The sequence below is a fragment of the Pteropus vampyrus genome, unplaced genomic scaffold (assembly GCF_000151845.1).
Source record: "Pteropus vampyrus isolate Shadow unplaced genomic scaffold, Pvam_2.0 Scaffold162, whole genome shotgun sequence".
NCBI classification, from domain to species: domain Eukaryota; kingdom Metazoa; phylum Chordata; class Mammalia; order Chiroptera; family Pteropodidae; genus Pteropus; species Pteropus vampyrus.
This window is the reverse complement of record NW_011888943.1, coordinates 1,452,739-1,474,664: the sequence shown is the minus strand read 5'-3', so window position 1 is coordinate 1,474,664 and position 21,926 is coordinate 1,452,739. Positions and strand designations below refer to the sequence as shown.

The 21,926-nt window shown below is 40.2% G+C and overlaps 1 pseudogene; it reads left to right on the top strand.

Moving 5' to 3' along the window:
• The first annotated feature begins 1,640 nt into the window (after positions 1-1,640).
• Positions 1,641-1,759, top strand: LOC111745725 (annotated as a pseudogene).
• Positions 1,760-21,926: the final 20,167 nt, after the last annotated feature.

The window sequence follows — 21,926 nt, the reverse complement described above, 5'->3', positions numbered from 1 at the left end:
ACTGTAATGAGACCCGCCAAGGATTAAATGAGTTAATATGTGTAAGGCATCGATCACTGGGCTTAGTACACAGTAAAGGTCATTGGAAAACCATTGCAATAAATGATAGCTTTAGTATTAGTTATTATTTTCATTCTCACTCTAGGATTTTGTGTGATGCATCTTCTTTTTCTGTAGCCAACAGCAAATGCGTGGAGTCCCTGGCATGCACAATTTTTTTGGTGGAGAAATCCAAACAACCTTTTCTATTTCTCCAGCAGAAATAGAGTCTCTCAAATTAGTTCATGATAATAGACAAACGATAGGGAAAATTACAGCATTTGCATAACTATTGCTTTTGAGACCAGGTTTTCTGGGACTGTAGGTGTAGATATTTGCTTAAATCCATTGAAAATTGTTTCCTTTCAGGATGTACATGTTCAAATTGCCGAAGAAGTGTGTGTAAAGCCTCTAGATTATCGACTTGAAAAAAAAAATTTTTTAAATGTCGAATATCATCCTGAAAGCTTTCTGACAGTATGACAAGTTAAATTTTTCACAACACACTTTGGCCTCTAAAACAATCAGTTGCAAAATGCCAGACATAGTCAGGAGGGATGATTCACGACTTCTACACCTGTTCTGAGGTGGCGAGAACGAACAGTGGGTGGCAGTTACGCCAAAGCAGCCATTTGGGCTCTCCCTCCTTCTTGGCCAATTAACTGTAAAAAAGATCCTCTGAGTTTATGAGAAAAATGTCTCGGACCTAACTTCCTGGAAAATCACAGGTTGGCGTACATGGGTGCCTATTGAAATGTTCTGATCATTAGCAAAAAGAGAGACAGACAGACAGACAGACAAAGAGAAATATTCTAAATAAACTGGCTTTAATAAAGCTGGCCATTTTTTTAAGAGTCAGCTCGTTACTTACAATAACAGGGCACATAGCTCATCTTTATGAAAATCACCCAAAGTGCTTAACTGAAATTCAGATTCCAGGGTCTTGTCTGAAATGTACTAAATTGGGATTGTGGAGCTTCATTTCTAAAGAGAAGCCCAGAGGACACTTACATTAAATGACACTCACTGGCTTTGAAGCGCAGACTAGATATCCGAGCCGCACGGGTCAAACACATGCAGATCTGCTCTGATTCTTTAAGTTTCAAAACGCCCGTGTCTGTTTGGATTTCGGTTCAGAATTGCTGAGGTCCTTTTCTGGGAATGTCTCTTCTCGCGTGCCCAGTTCCAAGTGTCCTCCTCACGCTGGCTCTCAGTATGAGCGAATCCTAAGGATGCGCAGCTTGGAGAGTGTCACACGTGTCACTTCGCCCGAAGCTGCTGGACACGGGTTGAGTCAGCAGAGTTCTTCCTCCCCCGTGGGAGCAGCTTTGTCCTCTTATTCCGCATACGTTCGTGGTCCTCGGCACAGTCATTGGGAGGCTGGGATTCGGAATAAAACTTCTGAGATTTCTCATAGTTATTTAAGTAAGTCACTAGGCAAGGCATGGTAAAATCCTTCACATTTCTCATTTTAGCAATGTGGTTATTCTTCGGTATGTTGAAAACACACACGCTCATGAGACTGCACACACACACACACACACACACACACACACACACACACACAACTTTGAAAAGTCCAATCATAAAATGTAAATATAGTCTACGGCCATGCCACCTTGAACAAGCCCGATCCCATCTGATCTCAGAAGCTAAGCAGGGTCAGGCTTGGTTAGTACTTGGATGAGAGACCACCTAGGAAGACCAGGTACTACAGGTATAAAAAATAAAAAAATAAGGGACTGTAAGCTGACAAAATCCTCGCAATCTGCGAGGTCAACCAAGGGTTGCCTCGCCTTAACAAAATAAATAAACAAACAAACAAACAAATAAATAAAAGTGTAAATATATATTATAGATTAATAATTATATCATTGATTATGTATTGTAATATGTTGTAATTAATTACATGATTATAAAATACATTATAATTATATGTCGTATGAAAAATTGACAATTTTCCTCCAATTTATATTTTAAAATTTCTTCATATTTTTATCCAGCTATTCCACAGGGATACTCCAAATATTGAAACAGTAATCCCTTTAATGATGTTAATGAGTGGGCTGTTTTCCCTCATTCTTCCTTATTAGCAGCAATAATGTTTGTCCCATCCTGACACAGAAAAGAAAACGCCCTTTGCTCTCACTTAATTAAAAATGAAATGCATTTTTTCAAATCGCTAAATTGACATAGGAAGAGAAATTAAAGCTGTGCTATGCAATTAAGGAAAACTCTCCACATCATTTCTCTAGAGTTAGTGAAACGCAACATGTTCAGCCAGAACCTTCCTCTCACCTACATAGAAACCCTGTGGGTGACAGAGCCTCCCCCCAAAGGCTGGCTCATGGGGGACGCTCTGAAGCCCCACAGACGGTGGCACTGCCTGAAGCTCTTCAGCCAAGCCACCCTGAAAGCATAATGCCCTCCTCCTGCGTGCCAGACATAGCAGCACCCTACATGGGATGGAGGGAGCTGAGCTTTACTGAATTTGTCGAGTGTGTCTGCTACCTAGCTGACGCATGTGCTGTTTCATTTAATCCTCATAACTGCTCTACCAGGCAGGTGTGATTCTCGCCGGGGATCGGTCGGTCAGATGTCATCTCCCGGTGAGGCCCCCACTGATCACCCAGCTAAGCAGCGCGAGCTTTCTTCCCTGGCCTCGTGGGTACACGTGCTTCCGTGCTTTGCCAGCCCTAGGATGGCGCTACCTGTCAGTAGGGACCGTATCTGTTCATTCATCCTGGCATGCCTGGGACCTGGCAGACTCTTTCGGAGCAGGTGCTCACATAATAAATGAATATCCTGGAAGAAATTGAGCAGAAGATGAACTGTAGCAGATATCTTCTCTCTGACTTACCCCAAGAAAGGCCTTCACTATTTCAAATGAGAAATACTCGTTTCAAAACCACTGTTACATATAGACACGAAACTAGATAGCGTTCAACATTTATTCAAAGATAGAGGAAGAGACATGTGAATGAGCCATTGTTGGACTGGATTAAAGGACTTGCCCAACCCTGATAAGGACAGGTAGCGCCCAGGATCAGAGTAAGTTTGATTTTGATGTCGAAAGATGGCTGTTTAGAACGCCAGATTGCATTTTTCCATAGCTTCAATGTCATGCCTGGTGGTTAAATTCTGAACCGACTCTCAAAGCTGTTTAACTAAAAAGAAACTAACAATCTCAGTCGTTATGGGGACAGGTGGACATATGGGGCAAAGAGAACCTTCTGATGGCTCCTTTTTGAGGTGAAAAGCAGACACCACAGGCATTTTTCAATAATAAAAATAGCTTATCTTGGCCAGTCTGTTCCACCTGACTCTGTGTACCTCTTCTGGCTGCCTAACCAGTCCCTTCTAGGCTCCCATTGATGTATGAGTTCATCTAGCAGATAGGAACTCAAGAATTTTATACTTAAACGGAATAAACGTACATATAACTGTGGTAGGGAGCGCCCACAAAAAAGGTAATAGAAAAAAATGCAGCAATGGCTAAAAAAACACTGTACCGCAAAGTGGTTTAAAGCATAGGATTAGACCTGAATCCGTGAGTTGAAGCATGCATGTATGTGTGTAAAACACATATCTGATTAATATTTTTGCATAAATGTTACATGCTATATGTGTAATTCTGACCCAGTGTCTCTACTCGGCAATGAATGTTACTTTGTAATCTTAGATATCTTCCTCGCTCTTTTTAACTGCTGTGTAATATTCCATGGTAAACTGATGGCCGCCCCGGTGTGCTCAGATCACGGCAAGCTTCTCTTACAAGGAGCTCTGTGGCTGTGGGAACTGAGCTGATTCAAGCTGGGAAAATGTTCTCACAGAAAGCTTGTTTACAACCTCAGTGGTTTTAAGTTTGGAACAGCACGCACTTGAAAGACTTAGAATTTTAAAAAGCAATTAAGACATAAAATCTGAATATACAGTTGGCTATAAGGACGAGCATTACTACTAGACATGGCTGAGATAAGACTTAGTGAAAAGAGTTATGATTATGTTTATGTTTGGGCCTCAGAGGTAAATCTGAAATGCTTAGCAGCAATAGAGCTTGGCAGAGAAATATTTTTCCAGCAAAATTCCAATATCTTGTTAAAGTCTCTTTTCCCCCATGTTCTAACTTTCAGTGTTAATAGTATATTCCTACTATCCTTTATAAATATCTATATTATTTCATCACACTGCTTTTATTTGTCACATGTCTGCTTCCTTTAATCAATTCTGAGATTGTTTTGAAGACATATTCATTTGTCTATCACCTGTATCTTACACACTGCCTGACATAAACCAGGTACTCAAAAAGGTGTTTGGAGTGAATGAATTAATTAACTAATCAATGACTTCATAAGAAAAATAACTGATCCATATGCCAACTCATCTCAGAGACATGGTTTGCCTTGGGCCCCAGCAAATATGGTTTTGAAATTGCTCTGACAGTTCTCACCTGTAAAATAGGGATGGTAATTACGCCACGTTTTATATAAACATTGCAAGTGTTACGTGAAATAACATATCTGTATTGAAAAGGTCAGTTAGTCTAAGGTGGCCTCGCTCACGTGTCCGACAGCCGGCAGGTCCCGGCTGGATGGCCTCGGTGCTCCGCCCCGTGACTTTTCTAGCAAATTACTTCAAGCTCATACTCTTGGTGGCCTTGGCGTCCACGTGAAGCTGGAGAGCACAAACCCAGACGTCCAAGCCTCTACTTGCATCATATTTACTATTATCTCTGTGCAGAGCGAGTCACATGAATCATCCCAGAATTAGTGTGGGAGGGGACTGTCCGCAGCATGCATGGAGGTCAGGCCATTTGCAAACTATCTACCATAGCATCTCAAGTGTCTGGTGCATAAAAAAAATTAATTACGGTTACCAATAATAATCACAACACTACTGTGGTTGTTATATAGCGAAACATTTTCTATAAAGCAAATTATCATCATGATCATCATCATTATTAAATGTAATTCCTGTGACACTTTCTTGGTATAATTAGCTTCTAACTGCTCTGTCTCTAAGGCTGTTCCCTGAACAGAAATCCATTATTTCTTTCATATCCAGTTATCGGCCACTGTCAGCTGATACTTATACGTGGAGAAAGAACCTAAATCTGGGTTAGCGCCCCCAAATCAGAATCTGAGCAAGGATTTGGAGGCAAGTGGTTTATGTGGAAGCTGGGGTGCAGGAGTGAGGCTGAATGAAATGGGGAAGAAAAAGCTAACCTAAGGATAAGTTTTCTATGATGTTGCAGAAAAAGCAGATTAATTTCCTCAGAACCTCTGAGAAGCAGAAACGCTATTGTTCAGCCAATAGACGGGAGGCCAGAGCATTTACTCTCTGACGCTTGCCCCCCATTGGTTGAGAGTTGCCTTTGAGGCATTAGCCACACACCCCATACAGCCCTGGGGGACCCTCAGGTCATCCCTACAGCGTAATTTACACAGACGAGGGAGTCACACTTTAGGGGAGACACTCAGTGGGTGGTGAATTGGAAGTGGCCACCACGACTACAGCTGAAACCAAGCACGGGCCGGGGAGGAATTTAGAACGCCAGATTGCATTTTTCCATAGCTTCAATGTCATGCCTGGTGGTTAAATTCTGAACCGACTCTCAAAGCTGTTTAATTAAAAAGAAACTAACAATCTCAGTCGTTATGGGGACAGGTGGACATATGGGGCAAAGAGAACCTTCTGATGGCTCCTTTTTGAGGTGAAAAGCAGACACCACAGGCATTTTTCAATAATAAAAATAGCTTATCTTGGCCAGTCTGTTCCACCTGACTCTGTGTACCTCTTCTGGCTGCCTAACCAGTCCCTTCTAGGCTCCCATTGATGTATGAGTTCATCTAGCAGATAGGAACTCAAGAATTTTATACTTAAACGGAATAAACGTACATATAACTGTGGTAGGGAGCACCCACAAAAAAGGTAATAGAAAAAAATGCAGCAATGGCTAAAAAAACACTGTACCGCAAAGTGGTTTAAAGCATAGGATTAGACCTGAATCCGTGAGGTGAAGCATGCATGTATGTGTGTAAAACACATATCTGATTAATATTTTTGCATAAATGTTACATGCTATATGTGTAATTCTGACCCAGTGTCTCTACTCGGCAATGAATGTTACTTTGTAATCTTAGATATCTTCCTCGCTCTTTTTAACTGCTGTGTAATATTCCATGGTAAACTGATGGCCGCCCCGGTGTGCTCAGATCACGGCAAGCTTCTCTTACAAGGAGCTCTGTGGCTGTGGGAACTGAGCTGATTCAAGCTGGGAAAATGTTCTCACAGAAAGCTTGTTTACAACCTCAGTGGTTTTAAGTTTGGAACAGCACGCACTTGAAAGACTTAGAATTTTAAAAAGCAATTAAGACATAAAATCTGAATATACAGTTGGCTATAAGGACGAGCATTACTACTAGACATGGCTGAGATAAGACTTAGTGAAAAGAGTTATGATTATGTTTATGTTTGGGCCTCAGAGGTAAATCTGAAATGCTTAGCAGCAATAGAGCTTGGCAGAGAAATATTTTTCCAGCAAAATTCCAATATCTTGTTAAAGTCTCTTTTCCCCCATGTTCTAACTTTCAGTGTTAATAGTATATTCCTACTATCCTTTATAAATATCTATATTATTTCATCACACTGCTTTTATTTGTCACATGTCTGCTTCCTTTAATCAATTCTGAGATTGTTTTGAAGACATATTCATTTGTCTATCACCTGTATCTTACACACTGCCTGACATAAACCAGGTACTCAAAAAGGTGTTTGGAGTGAATGAATTAATTAACTAATCAATGACTTCATAAGAAAAATAACTGATCCATATGCCAACTCATCTCAGAGACATGGTTTGCCTTGGGCCCCAGCAAATATGGTTTTGAAATTGCTCTGACAGTTCTCACCTGTAAAATAGGGATGGTAATTACGCCACGTTTTATATAAACATTGCAAGTGTTACGTGAAATAACATATCTGTATTGAAAAGGTCAGTTAGTCTAAGGTGGCCTCGCTCAAGTGTCCGACAGCCGGCAGGTCCTGGCTGGATGGCCTCGGTGCTCTGCCCCGTGACTTTTCTAGCAAATTACTTCAAGCTCATACTCTTGGTGGCCTTGGCGTCCACGTGAAGCTGGAGAGCACAAACCCAGACGTCCAAGCCTCTACTTGCATCATATTTAGTAGTAATGCTCGTCCTTATATCCAACTGTATATTTTCTCTTTGCAGAGCGAGTCACATGAATCATCCCAGAATTAGTGTGGGAGGGGACTGTCCGCAGCATGCATGGAGGTCAGGCCATTTGCAAACTATCTACCATAGCATCTCAAGTGTCTGGTGCATAAAAAAAATTAATTACGGTTACCAATAATAATCACAACACTACTGTGGTTGTTATATAGCGAAACATTTTCTATAAAGCAAATTATCATCATGATCATCATCATTATTAAATGTAATTCCTGTGACACTTTCTTGGTATAATTAGCTTCTAACTGCTCTGTCTCTAAGGCTGTTCCCCGAACAGAAATCCATTATTTCTTTCATATCCAGTTATCGGCCACTGTCAGCTGATACTTATACGTGGAGAAAGAACCTAAATCTGGGTTAGCGCCCCCAAATCAGAATCTGAGCAAGGATTTGGAGGCAAGTGGTTTATGTGGAAGCTGGGGTGCAGGAGTGAGGCTGAATGAAATGGGGAAGAAAAAGCTAACCTAAGGATAAGTTTTCTATGATGTTGCAGAAAAAGCAGATTAATTTCCTCAGAACCTCTGAGAAGCAGAAACGCTATTGTTCAGCCAATAGACGGGAGGCCAGAGCATTTACTCTCTGACGCTTGCCCCCCATTGGTTGAGAGTTGCCTTTGAGGCATTAGCCACACACCCCATACAGCCCTGGGGGACCCTCAGGTCATCCCTACAGCGTAATTTACACAGACTCGGGAGTCACACTTTAGGGGAGACACTCAGTGGGTGGTGAATTGGAAGTGGCCACCACGACTACAGCTGAAACCAAGCACGGGCCGGGGAGGAATGACAAGGACACTGGGAACATTTCTACAGATGGCACAAAAAAGCTGGAGGACGTGCAGACTGGAGCCTGACTCGTGACCCCAGCCCGTGACCTTGACCTTGCTGCTCTCACAGGCTTTCACTGCTGGTGCATTTGTGTCAACATTGGAAAGACATCCGGGAAAATGCTAGTGATAATTGGTCCATCAAGGAAGAAGCATCACCTCCTCGATAAGTTTCAGCTCATTTCACAATTTAATCTAAACAGTATTTGTTTTATGCAAGTCTTTCTTCAGATATCTTCTGAGACACCATGTTTTTAATGTCACAAATCCTAGTACACGTTTGTTCTTCTCTTTGAACGTGTCTTTATGAAACTGTCTCTCGAAGAACCTTGACCATCAGGTTTTCACACAAGCACTCAAAAAATAAAAAAAGAACTAAAGCTCGGAGTTGTATTTATTCTAAGTTGGTGCTTAAGGATTCAACATGATTTTCTTGATTGCCTTTCAGCGAAAACAGCGACAACAACAAAAAAACAATTGTCTTGGCCCATCCTTCATCAAGAGAACCAATTAAAAATATTCTGCATTGATGTGTCCTCTCGTTGGGGTAGGATGATTTTAAGGATAGGCATCATCGACACAGAAATAATACCCTGTCCAACCGTCTTGCATACACAAGGAACTTCGCAGTTTGAAGATCCCATTCAGTCTACTCATTCAATTTAAAAGAGAAAGAAAGAAAAAGAGAGGTCAAATTTGTTAAATTGGGAACATAGGACAGAGAACTTGACCTCAGAACACAGAGTGAAAGGCAAAGGTGCCGGGACCTCTCCAGCACCTACCCCCTCTTCTCAGCTTGCATAAGATGGACGATGCTGTCTTCAGAACGGCAGCCTTGTCACTGGACACTCGAGAGCCTCAGCCTTCCCGGGAAGCCAGTAGGAACCCAGCCGCGGCGGGAAGACTGTGACATCGAGCCTTCTGTGATTGTTTTGGGGAATTAGCTGATAAATAATGTATGCAGCAGCCCACTGACTTAAGAGCTTTCTGTTTGATCTCAGAAACTCACAGAATTTTTGTAAATAGGTTTGAAAGGATTTCTGATCTATTGCATGCTTGTCCGTGAATTTTATTTAACAAATATGCACACCTGGGTAGCCTGATGTATTTGTGACATTCCTTTTTCTTTTTAATTCAGCGAAACTATTTGTGCCTCGAAGTCCTTTGAACCAAAGATAGTTGAAAAATGTGCCTTTTGGTTGCTCTTGTGGTTTGATCTGAAATAAAAAGAATGATGTTGCCTTGTCCTATGTCAATATGATTTTTTAACAGAATGAAATATACTTAGATTAAAAAACACAGTATTATGATTTCAGAAGTTACAATGCACACGTGAAGTCTTTGGAGATACTGATAGAAAGGAAAGGTAGTGAAGAAGTTTGCGAAAGCTGGGTAAGAAATTCTGAAATGATGACTCGTGATCACAGAAAGAACTCAGCGCGCTGGGTGTAAACAGGGAATGCTTAGTTTTGATCGACACGCCAACAAGATATCATTCATATGTTCCCTGAGCTGCGACTGGCAGGCCATTCGCTGGGGTGACATCGAGATTGTTCAAATGAGGAATCGGAGTCAACTAAGGCATTTTCACACATTTCATGTAAGCAATGTTTTCCAGAAAGCATTACATCAAGCATTGCAAAAGCATAGCATCAAGAGGGCTTTGCACACAGACGTGGAATAAGGCAATAGAGCTGGTTGTGTGAATATAATGAATTAAGAATTTATTATATGACATATGAATTTACATGTGTGTGGAAGATTGCAACTTTTGCTCACAGCCACCTCTTTAAAAATATTGTAAATGTAAAACAATGTGGGTGAACGAGGAAGAATACATGTCATGACGTTATTTGTTTCAAGATGGAAGTCTGAGCTCCCAACACATTTTCTCCCACTCACTAAACCCTTAGAAATGATGGAGACGTTACTTTTCAAAAGAGCCAAGAGAACTTTTAAAACCAACGTGATTCCATATTTATTAGGTTATTCATACATTTTTCTGTGTGCTTAAGACATCATAGTAAAATTGCAAAGAAAAAGAAAAGAAAAAGAGACTTTTTCGGTTCAGCAAGCGAAGAATGAAGCTTTCTTATTTTCAGGCTTCAGGGAACATTTGTCCCAACCTGGCCACTATCCTTTCTGACCATCATGCCACGTCTCATAAACCATCTTGGAAACGTAACGCGCCAACAAACCTTCCTCCTGTGCATTCGCCCGGTGTGCTCCGTGTTCCCAGCAGGCTGCTCAGCATGTCATTTTCTGTGTCCTGTATCTAAGACACAGGACTCAGACACCCTGCTGTCTCATGGTGAAATCCCCCTAATGCCTAATGTTCAATGTTCGCTTAGTAAACACCGTCCAGTGCTCCTACTAAAAAAAATAAACGCATAAGTGCGAGGTTGTTGTCGTCATGAAAATCCACAGATTGTGACCAGTCCAAACTGGTCACCTCCTCAGGCGGAGATCAGTGGGAACGGGGTGGAGAATGCACGAGAAAGGTCAAACAGCAGATCCCCAAACGACTCCATATTCTGCCCAATATTCTTACCTGAGTTGTTTTTTGGAATTAGCAGAATTGGCAAAGTAAAGAAAATATGCTAACACCACTGAGTTGAGATTTTCTTCTATCATACTAAAAACCTGAAGAAAAATGAAAAAGAAATAACTTCTTCACCACGTCATCCAAAGTCATTCATTCTATGCCCATGTGCCATTTAAACTGTCTTACCATCACCTTTATAAGGACCTGACACTTTGTAATATGTAACGAAACCTTCCTGATATAACAAGAATAAAAAAAAAATCATATGAGTTTACTAGTTGTTGAAAGCACCATCACAGCAATTCATCCTTGACAAACCACAAAGACATAAAACAAAAGTTAAATACAGACAAATCTGAATAACATAATTCATAAGTATAGAACTTTTATGGTCCATATTTCTATTGACAAATATAGAATGTACCTTCTTCTTAAGCATACATAGGTCATTTACAGATATTGACCATAAGTTAGACTTAATGCAAATTCGAAATTTCAAAGAGTAGAAATAGTACATATGTAGTCACCATAGTTCCCAGCAGCAATATAATACAGCCAGAAACACATCACAGCTGAGAAAAACAAATCTTTTGACCAATGGGAATTTAAAAGAAAATATTTTCTCTTAAATGTTGAGTAACTTATAAGCCATGGAGACAAAAATACAATGGCTGAATCACTAGTACACATTGATACTGAAAGCTCTCTATATAAAGTTTGGTATAATGCTAAAGATTTGCTAAAAAGAAGAAGCAAAATTGCAAACGTTTTCCTTACTCAAAAACAGAATAAAGGTGAGTAGTGTGTTCTACATAAAAATATAAGAAAAAGAACTCGGAAAAAGTTAAGAAAAGGAGAATAGCAAAATTAATAAATATAAAAACAAATTTATAGGAAAGGAGAAAAAGCAGAAATAAGTGCATGAAATCATTAAAAAGAAGAAAAATTGAGTTAATACATATAAAAGCATACATTAATGTTTTAGAAAATAGAAAAACAGGATTGATAAGTGTATAAAATAATTAATTCTTTGAATAAAAATAGATAAATCACTTTATTAATAAAAAAGAACATTAACATACAAACTTAGGGTGTGAAAAGTGGAACTGATTAAAAAGATTCTAAAAGAATATTTGCTCAGAAATGTGCTAATAAATTTGAGAATGTGAATAGAGCATTTTCTATAACTATAAAAATCCCATCCTGCAAATTGACTCAACAAAAGATAGACTACTTGAATAGACCCAAAACCAAGCAAAAAATTGAGAAAATTGTCAAAAAAAGTTCTCGGTAAAGTTCCAGACAATTTCATGCATGAATTCATTCAAACCTTCAAGAAATAGATAATTCACGAGCTTTTCAAATTGTCCTAAAGCATAAAGTTAGAACTAATTCTTCCTAATTTTTTTTTTTTTTTTTTTTACCAAACCACTATAATATAAACACCTAAGCTTGAGAGGGAAGCGCTGAAGACAGACTTTATAAACCAAACCCATGAATATTGATTCAAAAAAAAATCACAAAGTGTTAGGAAGTGGAATCCACCTTACATATCAAAAATAATACACTGTACTAAGTGGGTTTTGTTAAGATATTCAAGAATAATCCAATATCGGAAAAATATCGTTTTAATTCATCATATAAATAGGCAGAAAAGAAAGTAATAAAATAATACGATTATATCAAAAAGGGCCAAAAATGTTCTCTGACAGATTTCATAAGCCAATTTCATAATTATCAATATAAAATATAATATGTCATTTATTAAAAAGTAAGTGTAGCTGCTAAAGTTTTAACAGCATACAAATAAATCAATTTCTCAGTTACTAAATGAATGAATCATAATGATTTGTTTCCACATCTGAAGTCTTCAACTTCGACAGAAGAGAGTCACTGGAAGAAAAATATAAACCTGAACAGGAACACGTGGGCTTCAAAAGGTGACAAACACAGGTGCAAACAGGGAGCAGCCAACTATTATCGAGGTGATCATGACCCATTATATAATCTGGCCAGGTTCCAGCACTTTTTAAAAATGACTGGAGGGCAGTAAATCACATCTTGCCAGATCATTTTATAGGATTATAAATAACCTATGCAGAGTTCTCAGTACACAGTAGACGTTTAATAACCACTCCCACCAGTGCCCTGGTTGCTGGCCATGGTACTAATCATTTGCACAGTTCTCATTTGAATCTGACCTTCCCCAGGAAATATTTTCTTTAAAGACCTCCACCCACTCCAGCACCTCTATTTAAAGAGAAAACATAAGTTAAAATATTTTCCCATCATAAAATGATTCTTGCTTATTTGAACAAATTGAGGGAAAATGGAAATACACAATATAGTTTTAAAGTTTCTCATCCTTCTCCGTCATAGATGTCATTACATTTTGACACAGCCTTTTGTTTGCGGGATCATACTTGGAACTGTACCCTTTAGATAAATGTTTAAAGCAGAACGTTAATGTCTTTAAAGGAAAAGTACTTGATTTGAAAATTTCAATTCACAGGTAATTTTATAACTACCCATCCATTTTGCAACATCAAAACTGGCAGTGTCTTTGATGCGATCAAAAGCCATGTGTTACACCCATCAACCTATTCATGTTTGTCAGCCCCTGTCCTATGTGGAAATGGTTCAAGGCATTTTGGCGGTTTCAGTGAAATCTCTTCCCAACTGTACCTACCAACAAACCAGTAGCAAGTGGATGCCATGGAGAAAATCTTCACTTTTTGTTAATCTAACAAAAAGGTGAAGCGAAAGTTAGACCATTTTCTACTTAATTTTATCAATGCAGACGACCCAGCTGGGCATCTGAGGTCCTCGGTGGCAAATAACACAAATGAGTGAGTGTCGTGTCTCCGAGAGCTTTGAGTCACCTGTGGTGCTGTCCACAGTGCTGAGATTAACTGCATCACTGCCGACATTCCAGTGTCTGCTGGGCTTTGAAAACCTCAGTACACAGATAGCACCTCCCGGCTCTTGCCTGTCCAAGTTTTTTATGTTGTCTGTGTTTAAAGCTGGCTGCAATTAAATGCAAGATTATTGTCTAAAAAGTCCCTTATTGTCCTTGTTTAGCTGCCTAATTTCCTTCCATTAATATGTTCTTAAAGCTGTTCCAAACCACTTTTTCCAAGCTAATTCAGGAAACACATTTTTTACAAAGAGCAGGTAATTTTAAAAGCATCACTCGAATGTTGGTCTGTCTTTATTTTTCAAATAAACAACATAATTGGTAGGAACTGGGGACACCTACAGATCAATCTTTAGAAACTGGTAGGGTATACAAACCCTGTATGTTCAACTTATAAAACTTCTTCCCCAGCCCAATTGCATTATCTTATGGGAAAGTGTTGAGAAAGATTAAGGTTGTAAGTTTTTTTCCTTGCTTCCCCAGTTCCGCCCGCCCCCGCCCCCACAAACCTCTGTAAAAAAATTATTTATCAATTCATGTCCTGGAGAATCAGACATAATTGTAGGAGATCTAAGAAATAAAGAGAGGAATCTGTCACCTCCTATTTTTATCAAGTTTGTTTTGAAAGCTTTCGATGTGTAACCTCTCTTATTAAGTGATTTTGTGCATATGTTTTCTGTGTGTGCTGTCCGCTGCGGTGTCATTTGGAGAATCAACCTCAATTAGAGCTAATTAAATTCCCCTTCAACTAGAAAAGCATGAAAAGGGCCCATAAACTTTATTTTAATTGTTAGTCAATTGCATTGTCAAAGCGCAGAAGAAATATTAAGTGGGTATGACAGAGACATCCTGTATGTGCCACGGGCTCTTCATTGAACTAATAATCGTTGTTTCCAAGGAGATGCAGTCTAATGCTGACAGACATCCTCACCGCCTCGGATGCAGGATGAAGAGTTCACGCAAACCCGTCATCACCCGAGGGGATGGACAGAGGGATTCTCTTCAACTCGGACAACCAGCCGGATCTGCTACTGAGGCCAAAAATAAAAGTCATGATTGATATATACATTCTTTGATTTTTTTTTTCATAGGTGTCTGGGAAATAACCCCATAAAATACTCCCGAGGGAATATGACACTGTGTTTGGCCAGGCCCAAACCACATCATCCCTCCTGCAGCTCAGGGTGGAGTCAACTCTGCCCAAAGCACCTGGGTCCAGAGTCAGGAGAGGCGTGGCCAGGGCACCTCCCCACCTTTTAACGGAGGGAAGGCAAGCGGACGCTGGGCAGCGTGACAACAGGTTGCCACTGTCACAGGTATTCAGAAGCCATCCCCTTGATTAAAAATCTTAACAGATTTTAGTTCCTGGACCGTCTGACTTTTCCTCTCTCTGAAGCATATTAGTGGAACCGGGCTGTTTTACAAGAAGGAAGCCGACTTCTTGAAATAGTTCTCACGTCTATTGTGAAGCTGTTATTGAGGGCATGTGATTGTATTATGGAGGGGCATTTTTTGGTATATCCTACACTTCCTTTTAAAAAAAAAAAATCCGTATGAGAACCTTTTATCTGCTCGTAGCATCAAGAATACTTATGGTTCTTCTAAGAAATATGTTTCAATCTTATCTTCTGGAAACTGTGACACCGTGACTTATGTAATTAATTATTTTAATTAATTGATATCTCCTTATTTTTAACTCTAATGGAATATTAAAGCCCTGCCCTTAGCAAGCAAATGTACAGAAAACTTACATATAATAATAATAGTTATTATCATTATTATTATGACGCAAGTTTAATTTTTTCCTCTCTACCTGTAATTTAAATTAGTTCAGTGTATTTTATATTTTTTATAGGCTCCAATACATACTTTCTGGAACAAACAATGATATAAATATATCAGAGCAACAAACTGAGTAACTTACAGGAGCCAAACAAGCAATGACAATGTGCAAAGCTTCCACGTGGGCACATGAGCCCTTCCTGCATCCAGGTCCAGCTACTTAGTGCCACATGGAAAGGTGAGACCAACGTGGCCAGATCTTTCAAGAGAAAACAGAATCCTAACCCCACATTGCTTTCAAAGATATAAACACAACATTAGTGGATAATGAATATATAACCTTCCTTAAGTTAAAGCTATTCTTATTAGTTTATTTTTGTCTTTGTTAAAAGAATAACAAATTAGAAATGTTTAGTTTACTAAAGCAGAAAAGGGATTGGTGGAGAGGATATTTGTCCATAGAGTCAGAGGGGACATTGCAGCTCCGGGCTGAGCAGACAGACACGAGCCAAGGGTCAGACACAAACCCGATGACAGGCTGGGCAGGGGACGCCACTGAACACTCACGGATGTGCCGCTGGGCTCTGCTGCCACCATCGCTCTTCACACAGGATACTGGCAACTGGCTCCACCTTAGAAATGAACCCCAAATGAGCCCTGCCCCTTTGCAGAGCGTTCAGAGGCTGAGCTTACCCATGTGCTCCAGACGACACTGTCAGAAATGGACGAGGTTTATCATCCATCACCGGGAGAGTCTCTGAACACAGGACAGGGGTTTGCACACTGGGCATAAGGACAAATAAGGACAAATATCTACGACATGCCCTGAGAGCAATATCCAATTAACAGTTTCCTGAAATGACAAAAAAAAATTATGTTAAGCAATATTTTTTTTTAAAAAAAAATCCCATTTACTGTGCTTTTAATAAAGAGAAAATAAGATCAGTTTTATCTTTGGGATTGCTAGTTATTATCCATGAGTCTTAAGATTCTATTTTTGAAAATTATGCAGGGCTGTAAAATGATAATATGCTCCTTATTAGGGGGATTAAACAAAAATGTAATGATTTCTCTGTGAGAGATAAAAATAAAAACATCTCAGTGACTAAGCAAAAGCCTCACGACCGGCTTTGGAGAGAATCAATTCGCAGCCCTTGGTGACAGCCTACAGGTGGTGTCAGAACCAGCGGCTCAAACTTATTTTGTTAGACTCACCAGGGACGAGTATAAGGTCATAAAAGGACCAAGGCACAAGCCATCCCCTGAGAGCCTGGTTCGGCATGCCTGAGGTGAGGCCCAGCAACAGTATCTCTTAAATGTACCCCAGGTGGCTTCAGGGCTGAGATCCGCCGTCCTGAGGAATGAATTGGCCCCGTAAATAAAGACAAAGAAAAAAAGAAGAAGTTTCTTCTGCAGAGGCCACAAGATATCATGTTTTCGAAAACGTCCATCCCACTGGCATGAAATGAGACCCCTCCGTTTGGGTGCAGTCTGTGAGGACAGTCGGTTTTTGTCGCTTCTGGGACATCGGTAGTGGCTGCTGTGCACCAGGAAGCGGAGGGACAGGGCGCCGAGTGCTTCCACACATGCGGGCAGAGCGGTTCCGAGCAGGGAGGCAGGTTTTTGCCCCCTCCGAGTCAGAGCGCTTTCCACCAGCGGGCCCACCTCATCCGGTCACAGGATCTCTGACGAACGCTGTGTACCTGCCTGGCACAGCAGAGCATCCGGTTCTGCAACAAGGCAGGAGACAGGGGGCTGGTTTTCTGAGGGAGTGGGGAGCCGGGAAAGGGCTAACGTGGTGCTTCTCCCAGAGTGGCCTGCAGACTCCCAGAGGCCTGCCTTTCAACCAGCCCGTGAGGTCGAAATGATGTTCTTGATGATTTAATATGCTATCTGCTTTTTTCACTGCGTTGACATTTGCAGCCAGGATCAGCTGAGCTGCCTACCCAACCCGTGCCTGACCCCGGGGTGTGAATGAGCTCCGGTGGGGAGGGGGGCGGGGAGCAGCAAGCACCCCAGATGCCTGGCAGTCTCGCTCCTGAGCCATAATAATACTTAGTTTTGAGACAGCCTTTTGTTATTGTTGATGGTGATTCACGGCATTCTAGTGGCAATAGGTCGGTTTACCACTCTATCCCACGAACCTAGGGTGGTGCTTGATACCTTGAAAAATACTCTGGTAAATGAAAAGAAGTAGGCAGATGGTTGAAAGAATAAAGAAATGAACTAAAAACAAACAAACAAACAAAAACAATTAAATTCGCCCAACTTGGGCTAGAACCAACCTAAACGATATAATAAGTTGGCCGATGTAATTAATTCAGTTCTTCTGGGCATCCATCCACATGGAAAACTGGAAAAGATGAAAACCAACATTAGAATAGCTACTGCTACTGAATAAAAGAGGTTTGAATACTTCTACCTGCTCTCTCTCGGCAGAGTCCAGATACACCGGCCCGGACAAGCACTACGGTCGTGACGGGGACTCGAACTGCAGCTTGGAAGCCACAGTGTCCCCTCCCTTTGCACGCTGTTAGTTAGCATAGACCGAGGCGCCCCCTCTCCACCCCCCAGCCCAGCCCTGTTTCCGCCTGTTTGTGCCTTGAAATGGCAAAGGGAAGAACGTAAATCTCGGACACTGTGACCAAAGTCAGTTTAGTGTCCCCATCATCCCAGCAGAGGAGGAAAACGTAGGGTTTTCATTTTTAAGGACAACCTCTCTTAAAGTGTATACAGCAACTGGCTCCGTCCGAGTCAAATGAGGGATGGTGGAGATGGTTTCAAGTGGGTTCAGGGCGGCGCTGGTTCCTGCCTTCAGACCACCAAGGCCGGTGGCTGCTGGCTTTCATTCCCTCTCTGAAGGCTCTGCAGATGGCAAACGCCATCCACCAATTCAGGGAAATCCCTGGCTGAGAACTTTCACAAAGTTTCTGCTTAGAGGTTCCTCGTTGTATTTTTTTTTTTTAATTAAAATTAATATCTGCTTTGAACGCACTTATCGTTTTAATTAATTCTCATTCATAACATGCATGCCGTTGATTAATTCAATTAAAGTATTGGGTTTTTCAAATTAATTGAATATTTTATACGGAGGCGGGGTTTTGCGTGTGTGTCGGCAATCTTCACGGATCTATCCGTGTGTCAGAAATTGTTTTCTTCCTTCTGCCCTCCCTCCCTGTCTCCCTTATCCCTCTTTCCTTCCTGCCTAGGCCTCTGCTCTCTCTCTTTCTCCATTTCTTTCCATCCTTCTTACCTTCTTTCCTTCTTCTGACTCCTTCCTTCCTTTTCTTCCTCTTCCTTTTTCCTTCTGTTCAGATCTCCTCTCCTCTCTCCCTCCCAGTCTCGTGTCCTTCAGGAGCCACTTAAGTAAAAGCAGAATGGAAAAGAAAGGATATTATTTTCTTTAGCACATTCACTCAGAAAATATATAGCGTAGCCCCAGGTCATCTAATTCATCCTTTTTGTTGGGCTGACTGCAATAGATCACAAACGGAAATTTTGGTGTGGCCAAGAATCCAACTTTATAATTTCCAGATACAAACTGAATTCTTCCTTCTGGATCTTAGATGTCAAGAAAAAAAAAATTACATCTTCAGGCTACTTTTCCTTTTCCAATTAATCTTTGTTCACATTTTAAGTATCAGATTTAACAGTTTCGAACTAATTAACAACGAGGCACGTGTATGTGTTTTTGATATTATAATTCTGAAACACGTTACAACTTATCTTTGTTAGTTATGTGAAATTCCAGTTGAACGCTAGATACTATCATTTGATCAGTTTGTGCTATATGTATTTTAATTGTATCCATTTTCATTAATCAACACAAGTATTTTAACTAAATTGGTATGCAACTTCAATATGACCTTAGTTTCATCAATTTTATCAGTTAATTACCTCATTTAATTGGTGTTTTCATTTTTCCATATAACTAACCTTGGGATTTAAAACTAGCTTTGTCATTGGGAGTTCGAAATTAATCTACATTTGTTTATAAGACAACGAGAAGGAGCACAATTAAGATTCTTGTGAAAGTAAACTTTAAATCGAAAAGATCAAATTCAAAATAATTATGAACCATGTTTAAAAAAAAAAAAATCACTGTGAATTTTAACCCAACACTGACATGGATGCTGTGAAATCTCTACATTTATGCATTCTTATCAATAAAGTTCATTTGCAGAAGTCTTTTGTAAGCTAATTTGATAATACATCTTGTAGTAAATGTAGAAATGTTCATAAACTTAGTGATTTACCATGTGGAAATAAGGAATACTCCATCAAAAAAAAAAAATTGGGAAAATATCTAGGTATGAAGACATCCACCATGGCGTTTTTTTATGATAGTAAAACACTGAAATCAGCAAAAATGTCGAACGCTAGGAGAATGACCGAGTAAACCACAGTAACATGAAATGAAACTGATGGAATTTTGCACAGCCATCAAAAACAGAAGTTCGGAAGACTGTGGAGGAACATGGAACACTCCTGTAATAAAACGTTAAGTGTTATCCGTGTTATTCAATTTATATGAGAATCAGAGAACTCTATTTATCTAATATGTATGTAGTGAGAACGTGTTCAATCCTGTGCTAAGAGCAGCAGGCATATGCTGGCATGTAAAGCCAAACAAAATATGACCCCGAACCTGACCCTGACCCTGACCCTCTATATCTGGTCTACCCAAGGAGTAGACCCAACTTCCCACTTAGCTGTATGCACCTTCTCCAGATACTTAATCTCTTTCAGTCTGTTTCTTTCTCATCTGCAAAATGAGGATAAAATGAGGAGCTACCTCGCACAGGGTTTCTTTGTGTATTTAATGAATTAGTACATGTGATCTGTTTAACACAGTGCTTGGTGTATTTGTTTGCTAGAGCAAGCGTAGCAAAGCACCACAAAGTAAGCTGCCTCAATGACAGACATAGATTGGCTCACGGTTCTGGAAGCTGGAAGGCCAAGATCATGGCAGAGTCAACTCCTTCTGAAGTCTGCGAGAGAGTCTGTTCTGTGCCTCTCCCCTTGCTGGCAATCCTTGGCTACTGGCACCACCCCGATCTCTGTCTTTGTCTTCACCTGATGCTCTCCTTGTGTGCGTGTCTGCCTCCAAATTTTGCTTGTCTAAGGATACTGGTCACATTGAACGAGGCCACCTTAACAACTTCCTGTTAACCCGATTACCTCTGCAAAGACCCTAGCTCCAAATAAAGCCACATTCTGGGGTATTGATACTTGGTACTCCAACATATGAATTTTGGGGGTACTCACGTCAACCCATAACACTTCGTGTGTTGACGTTTTCAATAAATGTTAGCTACTGTAATTACTATTATTACCAATGTTGTTAAGAGTAGTAGTCACGTTATATCACGATAGTGTATGTGGCAAAACCAGACATGCTAATCGAATAAGATGAAAGGATTTGATTTTGTGGATGGTAAAGTTCTAAGTAATCAGAGTTTTCTTTTGGTTTGTTTGTTTCCTGTTTTGTTTTGTTTAATTTCTATAATGTCTATCCACCCCCCCAGAGTGCTATTTAAAAGGGAGAAAGATCTAGAATGTCTCTTAAATATAATTTCCTTTCAAGCACAAATGCAATTACACCTGCTTCCCACTGATTCCTATCTTCATAGTATTATCTTTCCACTTTCAACCAGACAAAGTCCAGGTCACTATTGAAGAATGACGGACACGCTCGTTGCCTTCATTCTGTGATGCTCACATTCTCTGATTATTGCGTGAAACAGCAGACTTCTCACCTCCCTCTGTGTCAGTCCCTAGTATCGATTTCAGCATTTCTATTTATCCTGGCCAGACATGAAGATGTTATTTCCAGATTTCTCTCCTCTCTCCTGACTGCCGTGGAGTGCCTAGGACATATGTGTTATCGCCTATAGATTCTTTACAGGAAAAAAAGGTCCTCAGGCCAAGTGACAGAATCTTCGACTTCCTCCGAGTTACTCTTTGATGATCTTTTGAAATATTTATTTTCCTTCAAGTATTTTGGCTGTTGGGTTTCTATCTTCCTAGTGTGTCACAATTCTTGGATTAAGGACCCAATGTTTTGTCTTTAGAATAAAGTACATTGAGTTGTGTAGTTTTCAGATTGAGGAGAGATAAATGATCAAGCGATCATCAACTTGGAGCATCTGACGAGTCATTTTTTCAAAATATTATTCCGTAGATTATTCAGCTAAAATTGAGAGGCTACATAAATCCACATTAAGAATCGTGCCCATGAGGAATATTTAATTTCAAGTCATGGAAAATCTAACTAAAAATTGACTTCCCTCCTTACAAGGATCCTTGCGATGACGTGGGGCCCATCCGGATAACCCAGGGTGATCTCCGCATCTCAAGATCCCTCACTTAATCACATTTACAAACTCCTTTTGCCATGTAAGGTCACGATGGTCACAGATTTCCAAGATTAAAACACAGACACTTTTTTTTTATTGCTTGAAGGGAACATTATTCTCTCTACCAAATTATTCTTGTGAATGGGAAAACGATATTATAACGATATGACATCTCCAAAATTTATTTATAAATTTGCTTTTGTTCC